This window comes from Phyllobates terribilis, unplaced genomic scaffold, assembly GCF_046119375.1.
Source record: "Phyllobates terribilis strain yellow unplaced genomic scaffold, ASM4611937v1 Scaffold_414__1_contigs__length_1644244, whole genome shotgun sequence".
Classification (NCBI taxonomy): Eukaryota; Metazoa; Chordata; class Amphibia; order Anura; family Dendrobatidae; genus Phyllobates; species Phyllobates terribilis.
In genome coordinates this window covers 1,199,036-1,218,992 of record NW_027363174.1, presented here as the reverse complement: position 1 = coordinate 1,218,992, position 19,957 = coordinate 1,199,036, and the positions used below count along the sequence as shown (strand labels likewise).

The following is a 19,957-nucleotide window of genomic DNA, read 5'->3' as shown; positions in this document are numbered from 1 at the left end:
CTCTGTGAGCTTCTCAGTGACATTCAGCCATCCAGGTATCCCGCCTGCAGTAGACGGAATGTGGCAATGGAACGCTGGCTGCGCGTGTCATAATAGGCTCTGAGCCTTTATATACCTGCGCACAGCAGCAGCCATCTTCAGTCTGCTGCTGGACAGCCAGCAGCAGCAGCAGCAGGAGAGGTAATTAATCAGCAACCCTCCTGCTAAGGGTAGACAGCTGCTCGTTCCATCCCCCCCCGCCTTAATTGGTTCTCCTCCCTTCCAACGGTGTTGAGGCGGGTGGGAACAGCCGGGGGTTGAGGGTACTGTGCTAAAAGAGGTGGAGTTATGCAGATCTAAAACGCGTGGATTGCAGCAGCAGCAAGCCGAAAAGTGCAGGCATGTGAGGGATCTAGAGGTTGACAGCATGTCTTCTTAACGGGAGTCCAGGTGGCCATCTCCACAAATGGACTTTTCAGAATCCTTGGGTGGCACCGTAGTCGGAAACCAATTCTGGTTATCGCTTCTCGGCCTTTTGGCTAAGATCAAGTGTAGTATCTGTTCTTATCAGTTTAATATCTGATACGTCCCCTATCTGGGGACCATATATTAAATGGATTTTTAGAACAGGGAGATGGAAAAAGAGCTTGCTCTGTCCACTCCACGCATTGACCTGGTATTGCAGTATCTCCAGGACCGGTGCACCCCTTCTTTAATGCAGTTTCTAAAATCAGAAAGAATTGAATTCAATGCTTTTTGTTCATTTTGCTTGTTTGTCGGATTTTGGGATGGACTCTTTGGCTTTGCTTTTCTTCTCCTCATTGGATTTTTCATGTTAAAAGTTGCAGAAGCCAGATGACAAGCTCATTTTGGTTCAACTTCAGCAACTGTGCATTGCATTGCCATGTAATGTAATGTAATGCAATGCTATCTATCTAGCTCTCCCTCTATACTTCCTTTTGGATAAACAGACATATTAGGCAAGCATTTTGGAGCTTTCACCTAAATAACTACAGGTGGTGAGATAAGCTGCACAATATAATTGACCTTTCAGTATATTGTTGCACACACACCATCTATTTAGCAAATGCCCTTGTTATCAACAGCAGCCTTTTAAACTCACCTGAGCTAACAGGTATGTGAGCTGGTTACTCTGCTGCGCTTAAAATTTCTTTTTTGGTTTGCTACAATGCCTTTTCTGAAACGTTGTCTCCCTCTGCTGGAACACTGACTTCTTTCATTTAATGCCTGCAGACTATAAAAGAGAAACCAACCCAAAAAGTTTGGTTGATTAGTCTGTGGCATTCTTTTAAACTGTTGCTTATGGCGGTCTCTGTGAGCTTCTCAGTGACATTCAGCCATCCAGGTATCCCGCCTGCAGTAGACGGAATGTGGCAATGGAACGCTGGCTGCGCGTGTCATAATAGGCTCTGAGCCTTTATATACCTGCGCACAGCAGCAGCCACCTTCAGTCTGCTGCTGGACAGCCAGCAGCAGCAGCAGCAGGAGAGGTAATTAATCAGCAACCCTCCTGCTAAGGGTAGACAGCTGCTCGTTCCACCCCCCCCCCGCCTTAATTGGTTCTCCTCCCTTCCAACGGTGTTGAGGCGGGTGGGAACAGCCGGGGGTTGAGGGTACTGTGCTAAAAGAGGTGGAGTTATGCAGATCTAAAACGCGTGGATTGCAGCAGCAGCAAGCCGAAAAGTGCAGGCATGTGAGGGATCTAGAGGTTGACAGCATGTCTTCTTAACGGGAGTCCAGGTGGCCATCTCCACAAATGGACTTTTCAGAATCCTTGGGTGGCACCGTAGTCGGAAACCAATTCTGGTTATCGCTTCTCGGCCTTTTGGCTAAGATCAAGTGTAGTATCTGTTCTTATCAGTTTAATATCTGATACGTCCCCTATCTGGGGACCATATATTAAATGGATTTTTAGAACAGGGAGATGGAAAAAGAGCTTGCTCTGTCCACTCCACGCATTGACCTGGTATTGCAGTATCTCCAGGACCGGTGCACCCCTTCTTTAATGCAGTTTCTAAAATCAGAAAGAATTGAATTCAATGCTTTTTGTGCATTTTGCTTGTTTGTCGGATTTTGGGATGGACTCTTTGGCTTTGCTTTTCTTCTCCTCATTGGATTTTTCATGTTAAAAGTTGCAGAAGCCAGATGACAAGCTCATTTTGGTTCAACTTCAGCAACTGTGCATTGCATTGCCATGTAATGTAATGTAATGCAATGCTATCTATCTAGCTCTCCCTCTATACTTCCTTTTGGATAAACAGACATATTAGGCAAGCATTTTGGAGCTTTCACCTAAATAACTACAGGTGGTGAGATAAGCTGCACAATATAATTGACCTTTCAGTATATTGTTGCACACACACCATCTATTTAGCAAATGCCCTTGTTATCAACAGCAGCCTTTTAAACTCACCTGAGCTAACAGGTATGTGAGCTGGTTACTCTGCTGCACTTAAAATTTCTTTTTTTGGTTTGCTACAATGCCTTTTCTGAAACGTTGTCTCCCTCTGCTGGAACACTGACTTCTTTCATTTAATGCCTGCAGACTATAAAAGAGAAACCAACCCAAAAAGTTTGGTTGATTAGTCTGTGGCATTCTTTTAAACTGTTGCTTATGGCGGTCTCTGTGAGCTTCTCAGTGACATTCAGCCATCCAGGTATCCCGCCTGCAGTAGACGGAATGTGGCAATGGAACGCTGGCTGCGCGTGTCATAATAGGCTCTGAGCCTTTATATACCTGCGCACAGCAGCAGCCACCTTCAGTCTGCTGCTGGACAGCCAGCAGCAGCAGGAGAGGTAATTAATCAGCAACCCTCCTGCTAAGGGTAGACAGCTGCTCGTTCCACCCCCCCCCCGCCTTAATTGGTTCTCCTCCCTTCCAACGGTGTTGAGGCGGGTGGGAACAGCCGGGGGTTGAGGGTACTGTGCTAAAAGAGGTGGAGTTATGCAGATCTAAAACGCGTGGATTGCAGCAGCAGCAAGCCGAAAAGTGCAGGCATGTGAGGGATCTAGAGGTTGACAGCATGTCTTCTTAACGGGAGTCCAGGTGGCCATCTCCACAAATGGACTTTTCAGAATCCTTGGGTGGCACCGTAGTCGGAAACCAATTCTGGTTATCGCTTCTCGGCCTTTTGGCTAAGATCAAGTGTAGTATCTGTTCTTATCAGTTTAATATCTGATACGTCCCCTATCTGGGGACCATATATTAAATGGATTTTTAGAACAGGGAGATGGAAAAAGAGCTTGCTCTGTCCACTCCACGCATTGACCTGGTATTGCAGTATCTCCAGGACCGGTGCACCCCTTCTTTAATGCAGTTTCTAAAATCAGAAAGAATTGAATTCAATGCTTTTTGTTCATTTTGCTTGTTTGTCGGATTTTGGGATGGACTCTTTGGCTTTGCTTTTCTTCTCCTCATTGGATTTTTCATGTTAAAAGTTGCAGAAGCCAGATGACAAGCTCATTTTGGTTCAACTTCAGCAACTGTGCATTGCATTGCCATGTAATGTAATGTAATGCAATGCTATCTATCTAGCTCTCCCTCTATACTTCCTTTGGGATAAACAGACATATTAGGCAAGCATTTTGGAGCTTTCACCTAAATAACTACAGGTGGTGAGATAAGCTGCACAATATAATTGACCTTTCAGTATATTGTTGCACACACACCATCTATTTAGCAAATGCCCTTGTTATCAACAGCAGCCTTTTAAACTCACCTGAGCTAACAGGTATGTGAGCTGGTTACTCTGCTGCGCTTAACATTTCTTTTTTGGTTTGCTACAATGCCTTTTCTGAAACGTTGTCTCCCTCTGCTGGAACACTGACTTCTTTCATTTAATGCCTGCAGACTATAAAAGAGAAACCAACCCAAAAAGTTTGGTTGATTAGTCTGTGGCATTCTTTTAAACTGTTGCTTATGGCGGTCTCTGTGAGCTTCTCAGTGACATTCAGCCATCCAGGTATCCCGCCTGCAGTAGACGGAATGTGGCAATGGAACGCTGGCTGCGCGTGTCATAATAGGCTCTGAGCCTTTATATACCTGCGCACAGCAGCAGCCACCTTCAGTCTGCTGCTGGACAGCCAGCAGCAGCAGCAGCAGGAGAGGTAATTAATCAGCAACCCTCCTGCTAAGGGTTGACAGCTGCTCGTTCCACCCCCCCCCCCGCCTTAATTGGTTCTCCTCCCTTCCAACGGTGTTGAGGCGGGTGGGAACAGCCGGGGGTTGAGGGTACTGTGCTAAAAGAGGTGGAGTTATGCAGATCTAAAACGCGTGGATTGCAGCAGCAGCAAGCCAAAAAGTGCAGGCATGTGAGGGATCTAGAGGTTGACAGCATGTCTTCTTAACGGGAGTCCAGGTGGCCATCTCCACAAATGGACTTTTCATAATCCTTGGGTGGCACCGTAGTCGGAAACCAATTCTGGTTATCGCTTCTCGGCCTTTTGGCTAAGATCAAGTGTAGTATCTGTTCTTATCAGTTTAATATCTGATACGTCCCCTATCTGGGGACCATATATTAAATGGATTTTTAGAACAGGGAGATGGAAAAAGAGCTTGCTCTGTCCACTCCACGCATTGACCTGGTATTGCAGTATCTCCAGGACCGGTGCACCCCTTCTTTAATGCAGTTTCTAAAATCAGAAAGAATTGAATTCAATGCTTTTTGTTCATTTTGCTTGTTTGTCGGATTTTGGGATGGACTCTTTGGCTTTGCTTTTCTTCTCCTCATTGGATTTTTCATGTTAAAAGTTGCAGAAGCCAGATGACAAGCTCATTTTGGTTCAACTTCAGCAACTGTGCATTGCATTGCCATGTAATGTAATGTAATGCAATGCTATCTATCTAGCTCTCCCTCTATACTTCCTTTTGGATAAACAGACATATTAGGCAAGCATTTTGGAGCTTTCACCTAAATAACTACAGGTGGTGAGATAAGCTGCACAATATAATTGACCTTTCAGTATATTGTTGCACACACACCATCTATTTAGCAAATGCCCTTGTTATCAACAGCAGCCTTTTAAACTCACCTGAGCTAACAGGTATGTGAGCTGGTTACTCTGCTGCGCTTAAAATTTCTTTTTTGGTTTGCTACAATGCCTTTTCTGAAACGTTGTCTCCCTCTGCTGGAACACTGACTTCTTTCATTTAATGCCTGCAGACTATAAAAGAGAAACCAACCCAAAAAGTTTGGTTGATTAGTCTGTGGCATTCTTTTAAACTGTTGCTTATGGCGGTCTCTGTGAGCTTCTCAGTGACATTCAGCCATCCAGGTATCCCGCCTGCAGTAGACGGAATGTGGCAATGGAACGCTGGCTGCGCGTGTCATAATAGGCTCTGAGCCTTTATATACCTGCGCACAGCAGCAGCCACCTTCAGTCTGCTGCTGGACAGCCAGCAGCAGCAGCAGCAGGAGAGGTAATTAATCAGCAACCCTCCTGCTAAGGGTAGACAGCTGCTCGTTCCACCCCCCCCCCCCCGCCTTAATTGGTTCTCCTCCCTTCCAACGGTGTTGAGGCGGGTGGGAACAGCCGGGGGTTGAGGGTACTGTGCTAAAAGAGGTGGAGTTATGCAGATCTAAAACGCGTGGATTGCAGCAGCAGCAAGCCGAAAAGTGCAGGCATGTGAGGGATCTAGAGGTTGACAGCATGTCTTCTTAACGGGAGTCCAGGTGGCCATCTCCACAAATGGACTTTTCAGAATCCTTGGGTGGCACCGTAGTCGGAAACCAATTCTGGTTATCGCTTCTCGGCCTTTTGGCTAAGATCAAGTGTAGTATCTGTTCTTATCAGTTTAATATCTGATACGTCCCCTATCTGGGGACCATATATTAAATGGATTTTTAGAACAGGGAGATGGAAAAAGAGCTTGCTCTGTTCACTCCACGCATTGACCTGGTATTGCAGTATCTCCAGGACCGGTGCACCCCTTCTTTAATGCAGTTTCTAAAATCAGAAAGAATTGAATTCAATGCTTTTTGTTCATTTTGCTTGTTTGTCGGATTTTGGGATGGACTCTTTGGCTTTGCTTTTCTTCTCCTCATTGGATTTTTCATGTTAAAAGTTGCAGAAGCCAGATGACAAGCTCATTTTGGTTCAACTTCAGCAACTGTGCATTGCATTGCCATGTAATGTAATGTAATGCAATGCTATCTATCTAGCTCTCCCTCTATACTTCCTTTTGGATAAACATACATATTAGGCAAGCATTTTGGAGCTTTCACCTAAATAACTACAGGTGGTGAGATAAGCTGCACAATATAATTGACCTTTCAGTATATTGTTGCACACACACCATCTATTTAGCAAATGCCCTTGTTATCAACAGCAGCCTTTTAAACTCACCTGAGCTAACAGGTATGTGAGCTGGTTACTCTGCTGCGCTTAAAATTTCTTTTTTGGTTTGCTACAATGCCTTTTCTGAAACGTTGTCTCCCTCTGCTGGAACACTGACTTCTTTCATTTAATGCCTGCAGACTATAAAAGAGAAACCAACCCAAAAAGTTTGGTTGATTAGTCTGTGGCATTCTTTTAAACTGTTGCTTATGGCGGTCTCTGTGAGCTTCTCAGTGACATTCAGCCATCCAGGTATCCCGCCTGCAGTAGACGGAATGTGGCAATGGAACGCTGGCTGCGCGTGTCATAATAGGCTCTGAGCCTTTATATACCTGCGCACAGCAGCAGCCACCTTCAGTGTGCTGCTGGACAGCCAGCAGCAGCAGCAGCAGGAGAGGTAATTAATCAGCAACCCTCCTGCTAAGGGTAGACAGCTGCTCGTTCCACCCCCCCCCCGTCTTAATTGGTTCTCCTCCCTTCCAACGGTGTTGAGGCGGGTGGGAACAGCCGGGGGTTGAGGGTACTGTGCTAAAAGAGGTGGAGTTATGCAGATCTAAAACGCGTGGATTGCAGCAGCAGCAAGCCGAAAAGTGCAGGCATGTGAGGGATCTAGAGGTTGACAGCATGTCTTCTCAACGGGAGTCCAGGTGGCCATCTCCACAAATGGACTTTTCAGAATCCTTGGGTGGCACCGTAGTCGGAAACCAATTCTGGTTATCGCTTCTCGGCCTTTTGGCTAAGATCAAGTGTAGTATCTGTTCTTATCAGTTTAATATCTGATACGTCCCCTATCTGGGGACCATATATTAAATGGATTTTTAGAACAGGGAGATGGAAAAAGAGCTTGCTCTGTCCACTCCACGCATTGACCTGGTATTGCAGTATCTCCAGGACCGGTGCACCCCTTCTTTAATGCAGTTTCTAAAATCAGAAAGAATTGAATTCAATGCTTTTTGTTCATTTTGCTTGTTTGTCGGATTTTGGGATGGACTCTTTGGCTTTGCTTTTCTTCTCCTCATTGGATTTTTCATGTTAAAAGTTGCAGAAGCCAGATGACAAGCTCATTTTGGTTCAACTTCAGCAACTGTGCATTGCATTGCCATGTAATGTAATGTAATGCAATGCTATCTATCTAGCTCTCCCTCTATACTTCCTTTTGGATAAACAGACATATTAGGCAAGCATTTTGGAGCTTTCACCTAAATAACTACAGGTGGTGAGATAAGCTGCACAATATAATTGACCTTTCAGTATATTGTTGCACACACACCATCTATTTAGCAAATGCCCTTGTTATCAACAGCAGCCTTTTAAACTCACCTGAGCTAACAGGTATGTGAGCTGGTTACTCTGCTGCGCTTAAAATTTCTTTTTTGGTTTGCTACAATGCCTTTTCTGAAACGTTGTCTCCCTCTGCTGGAACACTGACTTCTTTCATTTAATGCCTGCAGACTATAAAAGAGAAACCAACCCAAAAAGTTTGGTTGATTAGTCTGTGGCATTCTTTTAAACTGTTACTTATGGCGGTCTCTGTGAGCTTCTCAGTGACATTCAGCCATCCAGGTATCCCGCCTGCAGTAGACGGAATGTGGCAATGGAACGCTGGCTGCGCGTGTCATAATAGGCTCTGAGCCTTTATATACCTGCGCACAGCAGCAGCCACCTTCAGTCTGCTGCTGGACAGCCAGCAGCAGCAGCAGCAGGAGAGGTAATTAATCAGCAACCCTCCTGCTAAGGGTAGACAGCTGCTCGTTCCACCCCCCCCCCCGCCTTAATTGGTTCTCCTCCCTTCCAACGGTGTTGAGGCGGGTGGGAACAGCCGGGGGTTGAGGGTACTGTGCTAAAAGAGGTGGAGTTATGCAGATCTAAAACGCGTGGATTGCAGCAGCAGCAAGCCGAAAAGTGCAGGCATGTGAGGGATCTAGAGGTTGACAGCATGTCTTCTTAACGGGAGTCCAGGTGGCCATCTCCACAAATGGACTTTTCAGAATCCTTGGGTGGCACCGTAGTCGGAAACCAATTCTGGTTATCGCTACTCGGCCTTTTGGCTAAGATCAAGTGTAGTATCTGTTCTTATCAGTTTAATATCTGATACGTCCCCTATCTGGGGACCATATATTAAATGGATTTTTAGAACAGGGAGATGGAAAAAGAGCTTGCTCTGTCCACTCCACGCATTGACCTGGTATTGCAGTATCTCCAGGAGCGGTGCACCCCTTCTTTAATGCAGTTTCTAAAATCAGAAAGAATTGAATTCAATGCTTTTTGTTCATTTTGCTTGTTTGTCGGATTTTGGGATGGACTCTTTGGCTTTGCTTTTCTTCTCCTCATTGGATTTTTCATGTTAAAAGTTGCAGAAGCCAGATGACAAGCTCATTTTGGTTCAACTTCAGCAACTGTGCATTGCATTGCCATGTAATGTAATGTAATGCAATGCTATCTATCTAGCTCTCCCTCTATACTTCCTTTTGGATAAACAGACATATTAGGCAAGCATTTTGGAGCTTTCACCTAAATAACTACAGGTGGTGAGATAAGCTGCACAATATAATTGACCTTTCAGTATATTGTTGCACACACACCATCTATTTAGCAAATGCCCTTGTTATCAACAGCAGCCTTTTAAACTCACCTGAGCTAACAGGTATGTGAGCTGGTTACTCTGCTGCGCTTAAAATTTCTTTTTTGGTTTGCTACAATGCCTTTTCTGAAACGTTGTCTCCCTCTGCTGGAACACTGACTTCTTTCATTTAATGCCTGCAGACTATAAAAGAGAAACCAACCCAAAAAGTTTGGTTGATTAGTCTGTGGCATTCTTTTAAACTGTTGCTTATGGCGGTCTCTGTGAGCTTCTCAGTGACATTCAGCCATCCAGGTATCCCGCCTGCAGTAGACGGAATGTGGCAATGGAACGCTGGCTGCGCGTGTCATAATAGGCTCTGAGCCTTTATATACCTGCGCACAGCAGCAGCCACCTTCAGTCTGCTGCTGGACAGCCAGCAGCAGCAGCAGCAGGAGAGGTAATTAATCAGCAACCCTCCTGCTAAGGGTAGACAGCTGCTCGTTCCACCCCCCCCCCCCCCCGCCTTAATTGGTTCTCCTCCCTTCCAACGGTGTTGAGGCGGGTGGGAACAGCCGGGGGTTGAGGGTACTGTGCTAAAAGAGGTGGAGTTATGCAGATCTAAAACGCGTGGATTGCAGCAGCAGCAAGCCGAAAACTGCAGGCATGTGAGGGATCTAGAGGTTGACAGCATGTCTTCTTAACGGGAGTCCAGGTGGCCATCTCCACAAATGGACTTTTCAGAATCCTTGGGTGGCACCGTAGTCGGAAACCAATTCTGGTTATCGCTTCTCGGCCTTTTGGCTAAGATCAAGTGTAGTATCTGTTCTTATCAGTTTAATATCTGATACGTCCCCTATCTGGGGACCATATATTAAATGGATTTTTAGAACAGGGAGATGGAAAAAGAGCTTGCTCTGTCCACTCCACGCATTGACCTGGTATTGCAGTATCTCCAGGACAGGTGCACCCCTTCTTTAATGCAGTTTCTAAAATCAGAAAGAATTGAATTCAATGCTTTTTGTTCATTTTGCTTGTTTGTCGGATTTTGGGATGGACTCTTTGGCTTTGCTTTTCTTCTCCTCATTGGATTTTTCATGTTAAAAGTTGCAGAAGCCAGATGACAAGCTCATTTTGGTTCAACTTCAGCAACTGTGCATTGCATTGCCATGTAATGTAATGTAATGCAATGCTATCTATCTAGCTCTCCCTCTATACTTCCTTTTGGATAAACAGACATATTAGGCAAGCATTTTGGAGCTTTCACCTAAATAACTACAGGTGGTGAGATAAGCTGCACAATATAATTGACCTTTCAGTATATTGTTGCACACACACCATCTATTTAGCAAATGCCCTTGTTATCAACAGCAGCCTTTTAAACTCACCTGAGCTAACAGGTATGTGAGCTGGTTACTCTGCTGCACTTAAAATTTCTTTTTTGGTTTGCTACAATGCCTTTTCTGAAACGTTGTCTCCCTCTGCTGGAACACTGACTTCTTTCATTTAATGCCTGCAGACTATAAAAGAGAAACCAACCCAAAAAGTTTGGTTGATTAGTCTGTGGCATTCTGTTAAACTGTTGCTTATGGCGGTCTCTGTGAGCTTCTCAGTGACATTCAGCCATCCAGGTATCCCGCCTGCAGTAGACGGAATGTGGCAATGGAACGCTGGCTGCGCGTGTCATAATAGGCTCTGAGCCTTTATATACCTGCGCACAGCAGCAGCCACCTTCAGTCTGCTGCTGGACAGCCAGCAGCAGCAGCAGGAGAGGTAATTAATCAGCAACCCTCCTGCTAAGGGTAGACAGCTGCTCGTTCCACCCCCCCCCCCCTGCCTTAATTGGTTCTCCTCCCTTCCAACGGTGTTGAGGCGGGTGGGAACAGCCGGGGGTTGAGGGTACTGTGCTAAAAGAGGTGGAGTTATGCAGATCTAAAACGCGTGGATTGCAGCAGCAGCAAGCCGAAAAGTGCAGGCATGTGAGGGATCTAGAGGTTGACAGCATGTCTTCTTAACGGGAGTCCAGGTGGCCATCTCCACAAATGGACTTTTCAGAATCCTTGGGTGGCACCGTAGTCGGAAACCAATTCTGGTTATCGCTTCTCGGCCTTTTGGCTAAGATCAAGTGTGGTATCTGTTCTTATCAGTTTAATATCCGATACGTCCCCTATCTGGGGACCATATATTAAATGGATTTTTAGAACAGGGAGATGGAAAAAGAGCTTGCTCTGTCCACTCCACGCATTGACCTGGTATTGCAGTATCTCCAGGACCGGTGCACCCCTTCTTTAATGCAGTTTCTAAAATCAGAAAGAATTGAATTCAATGCTTTTTGTTCATTTTGCTTGTTTGTCGGATTTTGGGATGGACTCTTTGGCTTTGCTTTTCTTCTCCTCATTGGATTTTTCATGTTAAAAGTTGCAGAAGCCAGATGACAAGCTCATTTTGGTTCAACTTCAGCAACTGTGCATTGCATTGCCATGTAATGTAATGTAATGCAATGCTATCTATCTAGCTCTCCCTCTATACTTCCTTTTGGATAAACAGACATATTAGGCAAGCATTTTGGAGCTTTCACCTAAATAACTACAGGTGGTGAGATAAGCTGCACAATATAATTGACCTTTCAGTATATTGTTGCACACACACCATCTATTTAGCAAATGCCCTTGTTATCAACAGCAGCCTTTTAAACTCACCTGAGCTAACAGGTATGTGAGCTGGTTACTCTGCTGCGCTTAAAATTTCTTTTTTGGTTTGCTACAATGCCTTTTCTGAAACGTTGTCTCCCTCTGCTGGAACACTGACTTCTTTCATTTAATGCCTGCAGACTATAAAAGAGAAACCAACCCAAAAAGTTAGGTTGATTAGTCTGTGGCATTCTTTTAAACTGTTGCTTATGGCGGTCTCTGTGAGCTTCTCAGTGACATTCAGCCATCCAGGTATCCCGCCTGCAGTAGACGGAATGTGGCAATGGAACGCTGGCTGCGCGTGTCATAATAGGCTCTGAGCCTTTATATACCTGCGCACAGCAGCAGCCACCTTCAGTCTGCTGCTGGACAGCCAGCAGCAGCAGCAGCAGGAGAGGTAATTAATCAGCAACCCTCCTGCTAAGGGTAGACAGCTGCTCGTTCCACCCCCCCCCCCGCCTTAATTGGTTCTCCTCCCTTCCAACGGTGTTGAGGCGGGTGGGAACAGCCGGGGGTTGAGGGTACTGTGCTAAAAGAGGTGGAGTTATGCAGATCTAAAACGCATGGATTGCAGCAGCAGCAAGCCGAAAAGTGCAGGCATGTGAGGGATCTAGAGGTTGACAGCATGTCTTCTTAACGGGAGTCCAGGTGGCCATCTCCACAAATGGACTTTTCAGAATCCTTGGGTGGCACCGTAGTCGGAAACCAATTCTGGTTATCGCTTCTCGACCTTTTGGCTAAGATCAAGTGTAGTATCTGTTCTTATCAGTTTAATATCTGATACGTCCCCTATCTGGGGACCATATATTAAATTATTTTTAGAACAGGGAGATGGAAAAAGAGCTTGCTCTGTCCACTCCACGCATTGACCTGGTATTGCAGTATCTCCAGGACCGGTGCACCCCTTCTTTAATGCAGTTTCTAAAATCAGAAAGAATTGAATTCAATGCTTTTTGTTCATTTTGCTTGTTTGTCGGATTTTGGGATGGACTCTTTGGCTTTGCTTTTCTTCTCCTCATTGGATTTTTCATGTTAAAAGTTGCAGAAGCCAGATGACAAGCTGATTTTGGTTCAACTTCAGCAACTGTGCATTGCATTGCCATGTAATGTAATGTAATGCAATGCTATCTATCTAGCTCTCCCTCTATACTTCCTTTTGGATAAACAGACATATTAGGCAAGCATTATGGAGCTTTCACCTAAATAACTACAGGTGGTGAGATAAGCTGCACAATATAATTGACCTTTCAGTATATTGTTGCACACACACCATCTATTTAGCAAATGCCCTTGTTATCAACAGCAGCCTTTTAAACTCACCTGAGCTAACAGGTATGTGAGCTGGTTACTCTGCTGCGCTTAAAATTTCTTTTTTGGTTTGCTACAATGCCTTTTCTGAAACGTTGTCTCCCTCTGCTGGAACACTGACTTCTTTCATTTAATGCCTGCAGACTATAAAAGAGAAACCAACCCAAAAAGTTTGGTTGATTAGTCTGTGGCATTCTTTTAAACTGTTGCTTATGGCGGTCTCTGTGAGCTTCTCAGTGACATTCAGCCATCCAGGTATCCCGCCTGCAGTAGACGGAATGTGGCAATGGAACGCTGGCTGCGCGTGTCATAATAGGCTCTGAGCCTTTATATACCTGCGCACAGCAGCAGCCACCTTCAGTCTGCTGCTGGACAGCCAGCAGCAGCAGCAGCAGGAGAGGTAATTAATCAGCAACCCTCCTGCTAAGGGTAGACAGCTGCTCGTTCCACCCCCCCCCCCCGCCTTAATTGGTTCTCCTCCCTTCCAACGGTGTTGAGGCGGGTGGGAACAGCCGGGGGTTGAGGGTACTGTGCTAAAAGAGGTGGAGTTATGCAGATCTAAAACGCGTGGATTGCAGCAGCAGCAAGCCGAAAAGTGCAGGCATGTGAGGGATCTAGAGGTTGACAGCATGTCTTCTTAACGGGAGTCCAGGTGGCCATCTCCACAAATGGACTTTTCAGAATCCTTGGGTGGCACCGTAGTCGGAAACCAATTCTGGTTATCGCTTCTCGGCCTTTTGGCTAAGATCAAGTGTAGTATCTGTTCTTATCAGTTTAATATCTGATACGTCCCCTATCTGGGGACCATATATTAAATGGATTTTTAGAACAGGGAAATGGAAAAAGAGCTTGCTCTGTCCACTCCACGCATTGACCTGGTATTGCAGTATCTCCAGGACCGGTGCACCCCTTCTTTAATGCAGTTTCTAAAATCAGAAAGAATTGAATTCAATGCTTTTTGTTCATTTTGCTTGTTTGTCGGATTTTGGGATGGACTCTTTGGCTTTGCTTTTCTTCTCCTAATTGGATTTTTCATGTTAAAAGTTGCAGAAGCCAGATGACAAGCTCATTTTGGTTCAACTTCAGCAACTGTGCATTGCATTGCCATGTAATGTAATGTAATGCAATGCTATCTATCTAGCTCTCCCTCTATACTTCCTTTTGGATAAACAGACATATTAGGCAAGCATTTTGGAGCTTTCACCTAAATAACTACAGGTGGTGAGATAAGCTGCACAATATAATTGACCTTTCAGTATATTGTTGCACACACACCATCTATTTAGCAAATGCCCTTGTTATCAACAGCAGCCTTTTAAACTCACCTGAGCTAACAGGTATGTGAGCTGGTTACTCTGCTGCGCTTAAAATTTCTTTTTTAGTTTGCTACAATGCCTTTTCTGAAACGTTGTCTCCCTCTGCTGGAACACTGACTTCTTTCATTTAATGCCTGCAGAGTATAAAAGAGAAACCAACCCAAAAAGTTTGGTTGATTAGTCTGTGGCATTCTTTTAAACTGTTGCTTATGGCGGTCTCTGTGAGCTTCTCAGTGACATTCAGCCATCCAGGTATCCCGCCTGCAGTAGACGGAATGTGGCAATGGAACGCTGGCTGCGCGTGTCATAATAGGCTCTGAGCCTTTATATACCTGCGCACAGCAGCAGCCACCTTCAGTCTGCTGCTGGACAGCCAGCAGCAGCAGCAGCAGGAGAGGTAATTAATCAGCAACCCTCCTGCTAAGGGTAGACAGCTGCTCGTTCCACCCCCCCCCCCGCCTTAATTGGTTCTCCTCCCTTCCAACGGTGTTGAGGCGGGTGGGAACAGCCGGGGGTTGAGGGTACTGTGCTAAAAGAGGTGGAGTTATGCAGATCTAAAACGCGTGGATTGCAGCAGCAGCAAGCCGAAAAGTGCAGGCATGTGAGGGATCTAGAGGTTGACAGCATGTCTTCTTAACGGGAGTCCAGGTGGCCATCTCCACAAATGGACTTTTCAGAATCCTTGGGTGGCACCGTAGTCGGAAACCAATTCTGGTTATCGCTTCTCGGCCTTTTGGCTAAGATCAAGTGTAGTATCTGTTCTTATCAGTTTAATATCTGATACGTCCCCTATCTGGGGACCATATATTAAATGGATTTTTAGAACAGGGAGATGGAAAAAAGCTTGCTCTGTCCACTCCACGCATTGACCTGGTATTGCAGTATCTCCAGGACCGGTGCACCCCTTCTTTAATGCAGTTTCTAAAATCAGAAAGAATTGAATTCAATGCTTTTTGTTCATTTTGCTTGTTTGTCGGATTTTGGGATGGACTCTTTGGCTTTGCTTTTCTTCTCCTCATTGGATTTTTCATGTTAAAAGTTGCAGAAGCCAGATGACAAGCTCATTTTGGTTCAACTTCAGCAACTGTGCATTGCATTGCCATGTAATGTAATGTAATGCAATGCTATCTATCTAGCTCTCCCTCTATACTTCCTTTTGGATAAACAGACATATTAGGCAAGCATTTTGGAGCTTTCACCTAAATAACTACAGGTGGTGAGATAAGCTGCACAATATAATTGACCTTTCAGTATATTGTTGCACACACACCATCTATTTAGCAAATGCCCTTGTTATCAACAGCAGCCTTTTAAACTCACCTGAGCTAACAGGTATGTGAGCTGGTTACTCTGCTGCGCTTAAAATTTCTTTTTTGGTTTGCTACAATGCCTTTTCTGAAACGTTGTCTCCCTCTGCTGGAACACTGACTTCTTTCATTTAATGCCTGCAGACTATAAAAGAGAAACCAACCCAAAAAGTTTGGTTGATTAGTCTGTGGCATTCTTTTAAACTGTTGCTTATGGCGGTCTCTGTGAGCTTCTCAGTGACATTCAGCCATCCAGGTATCCCGCCTGCAGTAGACGGAATGTGGCAATGGAACGCTGGCTGCGCGTGTCATAATAGGCTCTGAGCCTTTATATACCTGCGCACAGCAGCAGCCACCTTCAGTCTGCTGCTGGACAGCCAGCAGCAGCAGCAGCAGGAGAGGTAATTAATCAGCAACCCTCCTGCTAAGGGTAGACAGCTGCTCGTTCCACCCCCCCCCCCCCGCCTTAATTGGCTCTCCTCCCTTCCAACGGTGTTGAGGCGGGTGGGAACAGCCGGGGGTTGAGGGTACTGTGCTAAAAGAGGTGGAGTTATGCAGATCTAAAACGCGTGGATTGCAGCAGCAGCAAGCCGAAAAGTGCAGGCATGTGAGGGATCTAGAGGTTGACAGCATGTCTTCTTAACGGGAGTCCAGGTGGCCATCTCGACAAATGGACTTTTCAGAATCCTTGGGTGGCACCGTAGTCGGAAACCAATTCTGGTTATCGCTTCTCGGCCTTTTGGCTAAGATCAAGTGTAGTATCTGTTCTTATCAGTTTAATATCTGATACGTCCCCTATCTGGGGACCATATATTAAATGGATTTTTAGAACAGGGAGATGGAAAAAGAGCTTGCTCTGTCCACTCCACGCATTGACCTGGTATTGCAGTATCTCCAGGACCGGTGCACCCCTTCTTTAATGCAGTTTCTAAAATCAGAAAGAATTGAATTCAATGCTTTTTGTTCATTTTGCTTGTTTGTCGGATTTTGGGATGGACTCTTTGGCTTTGCTTTTCTTCTCCTCATTGGATTTTTCATGTTAAAAGTTGCAGAAGCCAGATGACAAGCTCATTTTGGTTCAACTTCAGCAACTGTGCATTGCATTGCCATGTAATGTAATGTAATGCAATGCTATCTATCTAGCTCTCCCTCTATACTTCCTTTTGGATAAACAGACATATTAGGCAAGCATTTTGGAGCTTTCACCTAAATAACTACAGGTGGTGAGATAAGCTGCACAATATAATAGACCTTTCAGTATATTGTTGCACACACACCATCTATTTAGCAAATGCCCTTGTTATCAACAGCAGCCTTTTAAACTCACCTGAGCTAACAGGTATGTGAGCTGGTTACTCTGCTGCGCTTAAAATTTCTTTTTTGGTTTGCTACAATGCCTTTTCTGAAACGTTGTCTCCCTCTGCTGGAACACTGACTTCTTTCATTTAATGCCTGCAGACTATAAAAGAGAAACCAACCCAAAAAGTTTGGTTGATTAGTCTGTGGCATTCTTTTAAACTGTTGCTTATGGCGGTCTCTGTGAGCTTCTCAGTGACATTCAGCCATCCAGGTATCCCGCCTGCAGTAGACGGAATGTGGCAATGGAACGCTTGCTGCGCGTGTCATAATAGGCTCTGAGCCTTTATATACCTGCGCACAGCAGCAGCCACCTTCAGTCTGCTGCTGGACAGCCAGCAGCAGCAGCAGCAGGAGAGGTAATTAATCAGCAACCCTCCTGCTAAGGGTAGACAGCTGCTCGTTCCACCCCCCCCCCGCCTTAATTGGTTCTCCTCCCTTCCAACGGTGTTGAGGCGGGTGGGAACAGCTGGGGGTTGAGGGTACTGTGCTAAAAGAGGTGGAGTTATGCAGATCTAAAACGCGTGGATTGCAGCAGCAGCAAGCTGAAAAGTGCAGGCATGTGAGGGATCTAGAGGTTGACAGCATGTCTTCTTAACGGGAGTCCAGGTGGCCATCTCCACAAATGGACTTTTCAGAATCCTTGGGTGGCACCGTAGTCGGAAACCAATTCTGGTTATCGCTTCTCGGCCTTTTGGCTAAGATCAAGTGTAGTATCTGTTCTTATCAGTTTAATATCTGATACGTCCCCTATCTGGGGACCATATATTAAATGGATTTTTAGAACAGGGAGATGGAAAAAGAGCTTGCTCTGTCCACTCCACGCATTGACCTGGTATTGCAGTATCTCCAGGACCGGTGCACCCCTTCTTTAATGCAGTTTCTAAAATCAGAAAGAATTGAATTCAATGCTTTTTGTTCATTTTGCTTGTTTGTCGGATTTTGGGATGGACTCTTTGGCTTTGCTTTTCTTCTCCTCATTGGATTTTTCATGTTAAAAGTTGCAGAAGCCAGATGACAAGCTCATTTTGGTTCAACTTCAGCAACTGTGCATTGCATTGCCATGTAATGTAATGTAATGCAATGCTATCTATCTAGCTCTCCCTCTATACTTCCTTTTGGATAAACAGACATATTAGGCAAGCATTTTGGAGCTTTCACCTAAATAACTACAGGTGGTGAGATAAGCTGCACAATATAATTGACCTTTCAGTATATTGTTGCACACACACCATCTATTTAGCAAATGCCCTTGTTATCAACAGCAGCCTTTTAAACTCACCTGAGCTAACAGGTATGTGAGCTGGTTACTCTGCTGCGCTTAAAATTTCTTTTTTGGTTTGCTACAATGCCTTTTCTGAAACGTTGTCTCCCTCTGCTGGAACACTGACTTCTTTCATTTAATGCCTGCAGACTATAAAAGAGAAACCAACCCAAAAAGTTTGGTTGATTAGTCTGTGGCATTCTTTTAAACTGTTGCTTATGGCGGTCTCTGTGAGCTTCTCAGTGACATTCAGCCATCCAGGTATCCCGCCTGCAGTAGACGGAATGTGGCAATGGAACGCTGGCTGCGCGTGTCATAATAGGCTCAGAGCCTTTATATACCTGCGCACAGCAGCAGCCACCTTCAGTCTGCTGCTGGACAGCCAGCAGCAGCAGCAGCAGGAGAGGTAATTAATCAGCAACCCTCCTGCTAAGGGTAGACAGCTGCTCGTTCCACCCCCCCCCCGCCTTAATTGGTTCTCCTCCCTTCCAACGGTGTTGAGGCGGGTGGGAACAGCCGGGGGTTGAGGGTACTGTGCTAAAAGAGGTGGAGTTATGCAGATCTAAAACGCGTGGATTGCAGCAGCAGCAAGCCGAAAAGTGCAGGCATGTGAGGGATCTAGAGGTTGACAGCATGTCTTCTTAACGGGAGTCCAGGTGGCCATCTCCACAAATGGACTTTTCAGAATCCTTGGGTGGCACCGTAGTCGGAAACCAATTCTGGTTATCGCTTCTCGGCCTTTTGGCTAAGATCAAGTGTAGTATCTGTTCTTATCAGTTTAATATCTGATACGTCCCCTATCTGGGGACCATATATTAAATGGATTTTTAGAACAGGGAGATGGAAAAAGAGCTTGCTCTGTCCACTCCACGCATTGACCTGGTATTGCAGTATCTCCAGGACCGGTGCACCCCTTCTTTAATGCAGTTTCTAAAATCAGAAAGAATTGAATTCAATGCTTTTTGTTCATTTTGCTTGTTTGTCGGATTTTGGGATGGACTCTTTGGCTTTGCTTTTCTTCTCCTCATTGGATTTTTCATGTTAAAAGTTGCAGAAGCCAGATGACAAGCTCATTTTGGTTCAACTTCAGCAACTGTGCATTGCATTGCCATGTAATGTAATGTAATGCAATGCTATCTATCTAGCTCTCCCTCTATACTTCCTTTTGGATAAACAGACATATTAGGCAAGCATTTTGGAGCTTTCACCTAAATAACTACAGGTGGTGAGATAAGCTGCACAATATAATTGACCTTTCAGTATATTGTTGCACACACACCATCTATTTAGCAAATGCCCTTGTTATCAACAGCAGCCTTTTAAACTCACCTGAGCTAACAGGTATGTGAGCTGGTTACTCTGCTGCGCTTAAAATTTCTTTTTTGGTTTGCTACAATGCCTTTTCTGAAACGTTGTCTCCCTCTGCTGGAACACTGACTTCTTTCATTTAATGCCTGCAGACTATAAAAGAGAAACCAACCCAAAAAGTTTGGTTGATTAGTCTGTGGCATTCTTTTAAACTGTTGCTTATGGCGGTCTCTGTGAGCTTCTCAGTGACATTCAGCCATCCAGGTATCCCGCCTGCAGTAGACGGAATGTGGCAATGGAACGCTGGCTGCGCGTGTCATAATAGGCTCTGAGCCTTTATATACCTGCGCACAGCAGCAGCCACCTTCAGTCTGCTGCTGGACAGCCAGCAGCAGCAGCAGCAGGAGAGGTAATTAATCAGCAACCCTCCTGCTATGGGTAGACAGCTGCTCGTTCCACCACCCCCCCCGCCTTAATTGGTTCTCCTCCCTTCCAACGGTGTTGAGGCGGGT

The 19,957-nt window shown here is 45.3% G+C and overlaps 15 non-coding genes across 15 annotated transcripts; all 15 read left to right on the top strand.

Annotated features, from left to right (window-relative positions):
- The first annotated feature begins 498 nt into the window (after nt 1-498).
- LOC141225782 (U2 spliceosomal RNA) lies at nt 499-689 on the top strand. Its single transcript, XR_012293020.1, has one exon. It is a non-coding gene; the product is annotated as a U2 spliceosomal RNA (small nuclear RNA).
- Nucleotides 690-1,809: 1,120 nt separating this feature from the next.
- LOC141225780 (U2 spliceosomal RNA) lies at nt 1,810-2,000 on the top strand. The gene has a single exon (XR_012293019.1). It is a non-coding gene; the product is annotated as a U2 spliceosomal RNA (small nuclear RNA).
- A 1,115-nt stretch (nt 2,001-3,115) lies between these two features.
- On the top strand, nt 3,116-3,306 carry LOC141225779 (U2 spliceosomal RNA). Its single transcript, XR_012293018.1, has one exon. It is a non-coding gene; the product is annotated as a U2 spliceosomal RNA (small nuclear RNA).
- Nucleotides 3,307-4,427: 1,121 nt separating this feature from the next.
- Nucleotides 4,428-4,618, top strand: LOC141225777 (U2 spliceosomal RNA). The gene has a single exon (XR_012293016.1). It is a non-coding gene; the product is annotated as a U2 spliceosomal RNA (small nuclear RNA).
- A 1,123-nt stretch (nt 4,619-5,741) lies between these two features.
- Nucleotides 5,742-5,932, top strand: LOC141226052 (U2 spliceosomal RNA). Its single transcript, XR_012293282.1, has one exon. It is a non-coding gene; the product is annotated as a U2 spliceosomal RNA (small nuclear RNA).
- A 1,120-nt stretch (nt 5,933-7,052) lies between these two features.
- On the top strand, nt 7,053-7,243 carry LOC141225776 (U2 spliceosomal RNA). Its single transcript, XR_012293015.1, has one exon. It is a non-coding gene; the product is annotated as a U2 spliceosomal RNA (small nuclear RNA).
- Nucleotides 7,244-8,364: 1,121 nt separating this feature from the next.
- On the top strand, nt 8,365-8,555 carry LOC141226226 (U2 spliceosomal RNA). The gene has a single exon (XR_012293450.1). It is a non-coding gene; the product is annotated as a U2 spliceosomal RNA (small nuclear RNA).
- Nucleotides 8,556-9,680: 1,125 nt separating this feature from the next.
- LOC141226106 (U2 spliceosomal RNA) lies at nt 9,681-9,871 on the top strand. The gene has a single exon (XR_012293334.1). It is a non-coding gene; the product is annotated as a U2 spliceosomal RNA (small nuclear RNA).
- Nucleotides 9,872-10,991: 1,120 nt separating this feature from the next.
- On the top strand, nt 10,992-11,182 carry LOC141226230 (U2 spliceosomal RNA). The gene has a single exon (XR_012293454.1). It is a non-coding gene; the product is annotated as a U2 spliceosomal RNA (small nuclear RNA).
- Nucleotides 11,183-12,303: 1,121 nt separating this feature from the next.
- On the top strand, nt 12,304-12,493 carry LOC141226231 (U2 spliceosomal RNA). The gene has a single exon (XR_012293455.1). It is a non-coding gene; the product is annotated as a U2 spliceosomal RNA (small nuclear RNA).
- A 1,122-nt stretch (nt 12,494-13,615) lies between these two features.
- LOC141226089 (U2 spliceosomal RNA) lies at nt 13,616-13,806 on the top strand. The gene has a single exon (XR_012293317.1). It is a non-coding gene; the product is annotated as a U2 spliceosomal RNA (small nuclear RNA).
- A 1,121-nt stretch (nt 13,807-14,927) lies between these two features.
- Nucleotides 14,928-15,117, top strand: LOC141226199 (U2 spliceosomal RNA). The gene has a single exon (XR_012293423.1). It is a non-coding gene; the product is annotated as a U2 spliceosomal RNA (small nuclear RNA).
- A 1,123-nt stretch (nt 15,118-16,240) lies between these two features.
- LOC141225775 (U2 spliceosomal RNA) lies at nt 16,241-16,431 on the top strand. Its single transcript, XR_012293014.1, has one exon. It is a non-coding gene; the product is annotated as a U2 spliceosomal RNA (small nuclear RNA).
- Nucleotides 16,432-17,551: 1,120 nt separating this feature from the next.
- Nucleotides 17,552-17,742, top strand: LOC141225774 (U2 spliceosomal RNA). The gene has a single exon (XR_012293013.1). It is a non-coding gene; the product is annotated as a U2 spliceosomal RNA (small nuclear RNA).
- A 1,120-nt stretch (nt 17,743-18,862) lies between these two features.
- LOC141225773 (U2 spliceosomal RNA) lies at nt 18,863-19,053 on the top strand. Its single transcript, XR_012293012.1, has one exon. It is a non-coding gene; the product is annotated as a U2 spliceosomal RNA (small nuclear RNA).
- The last annotated feature ends 904 nt before the right edge of the window (nt 19,054-19,957 follow it).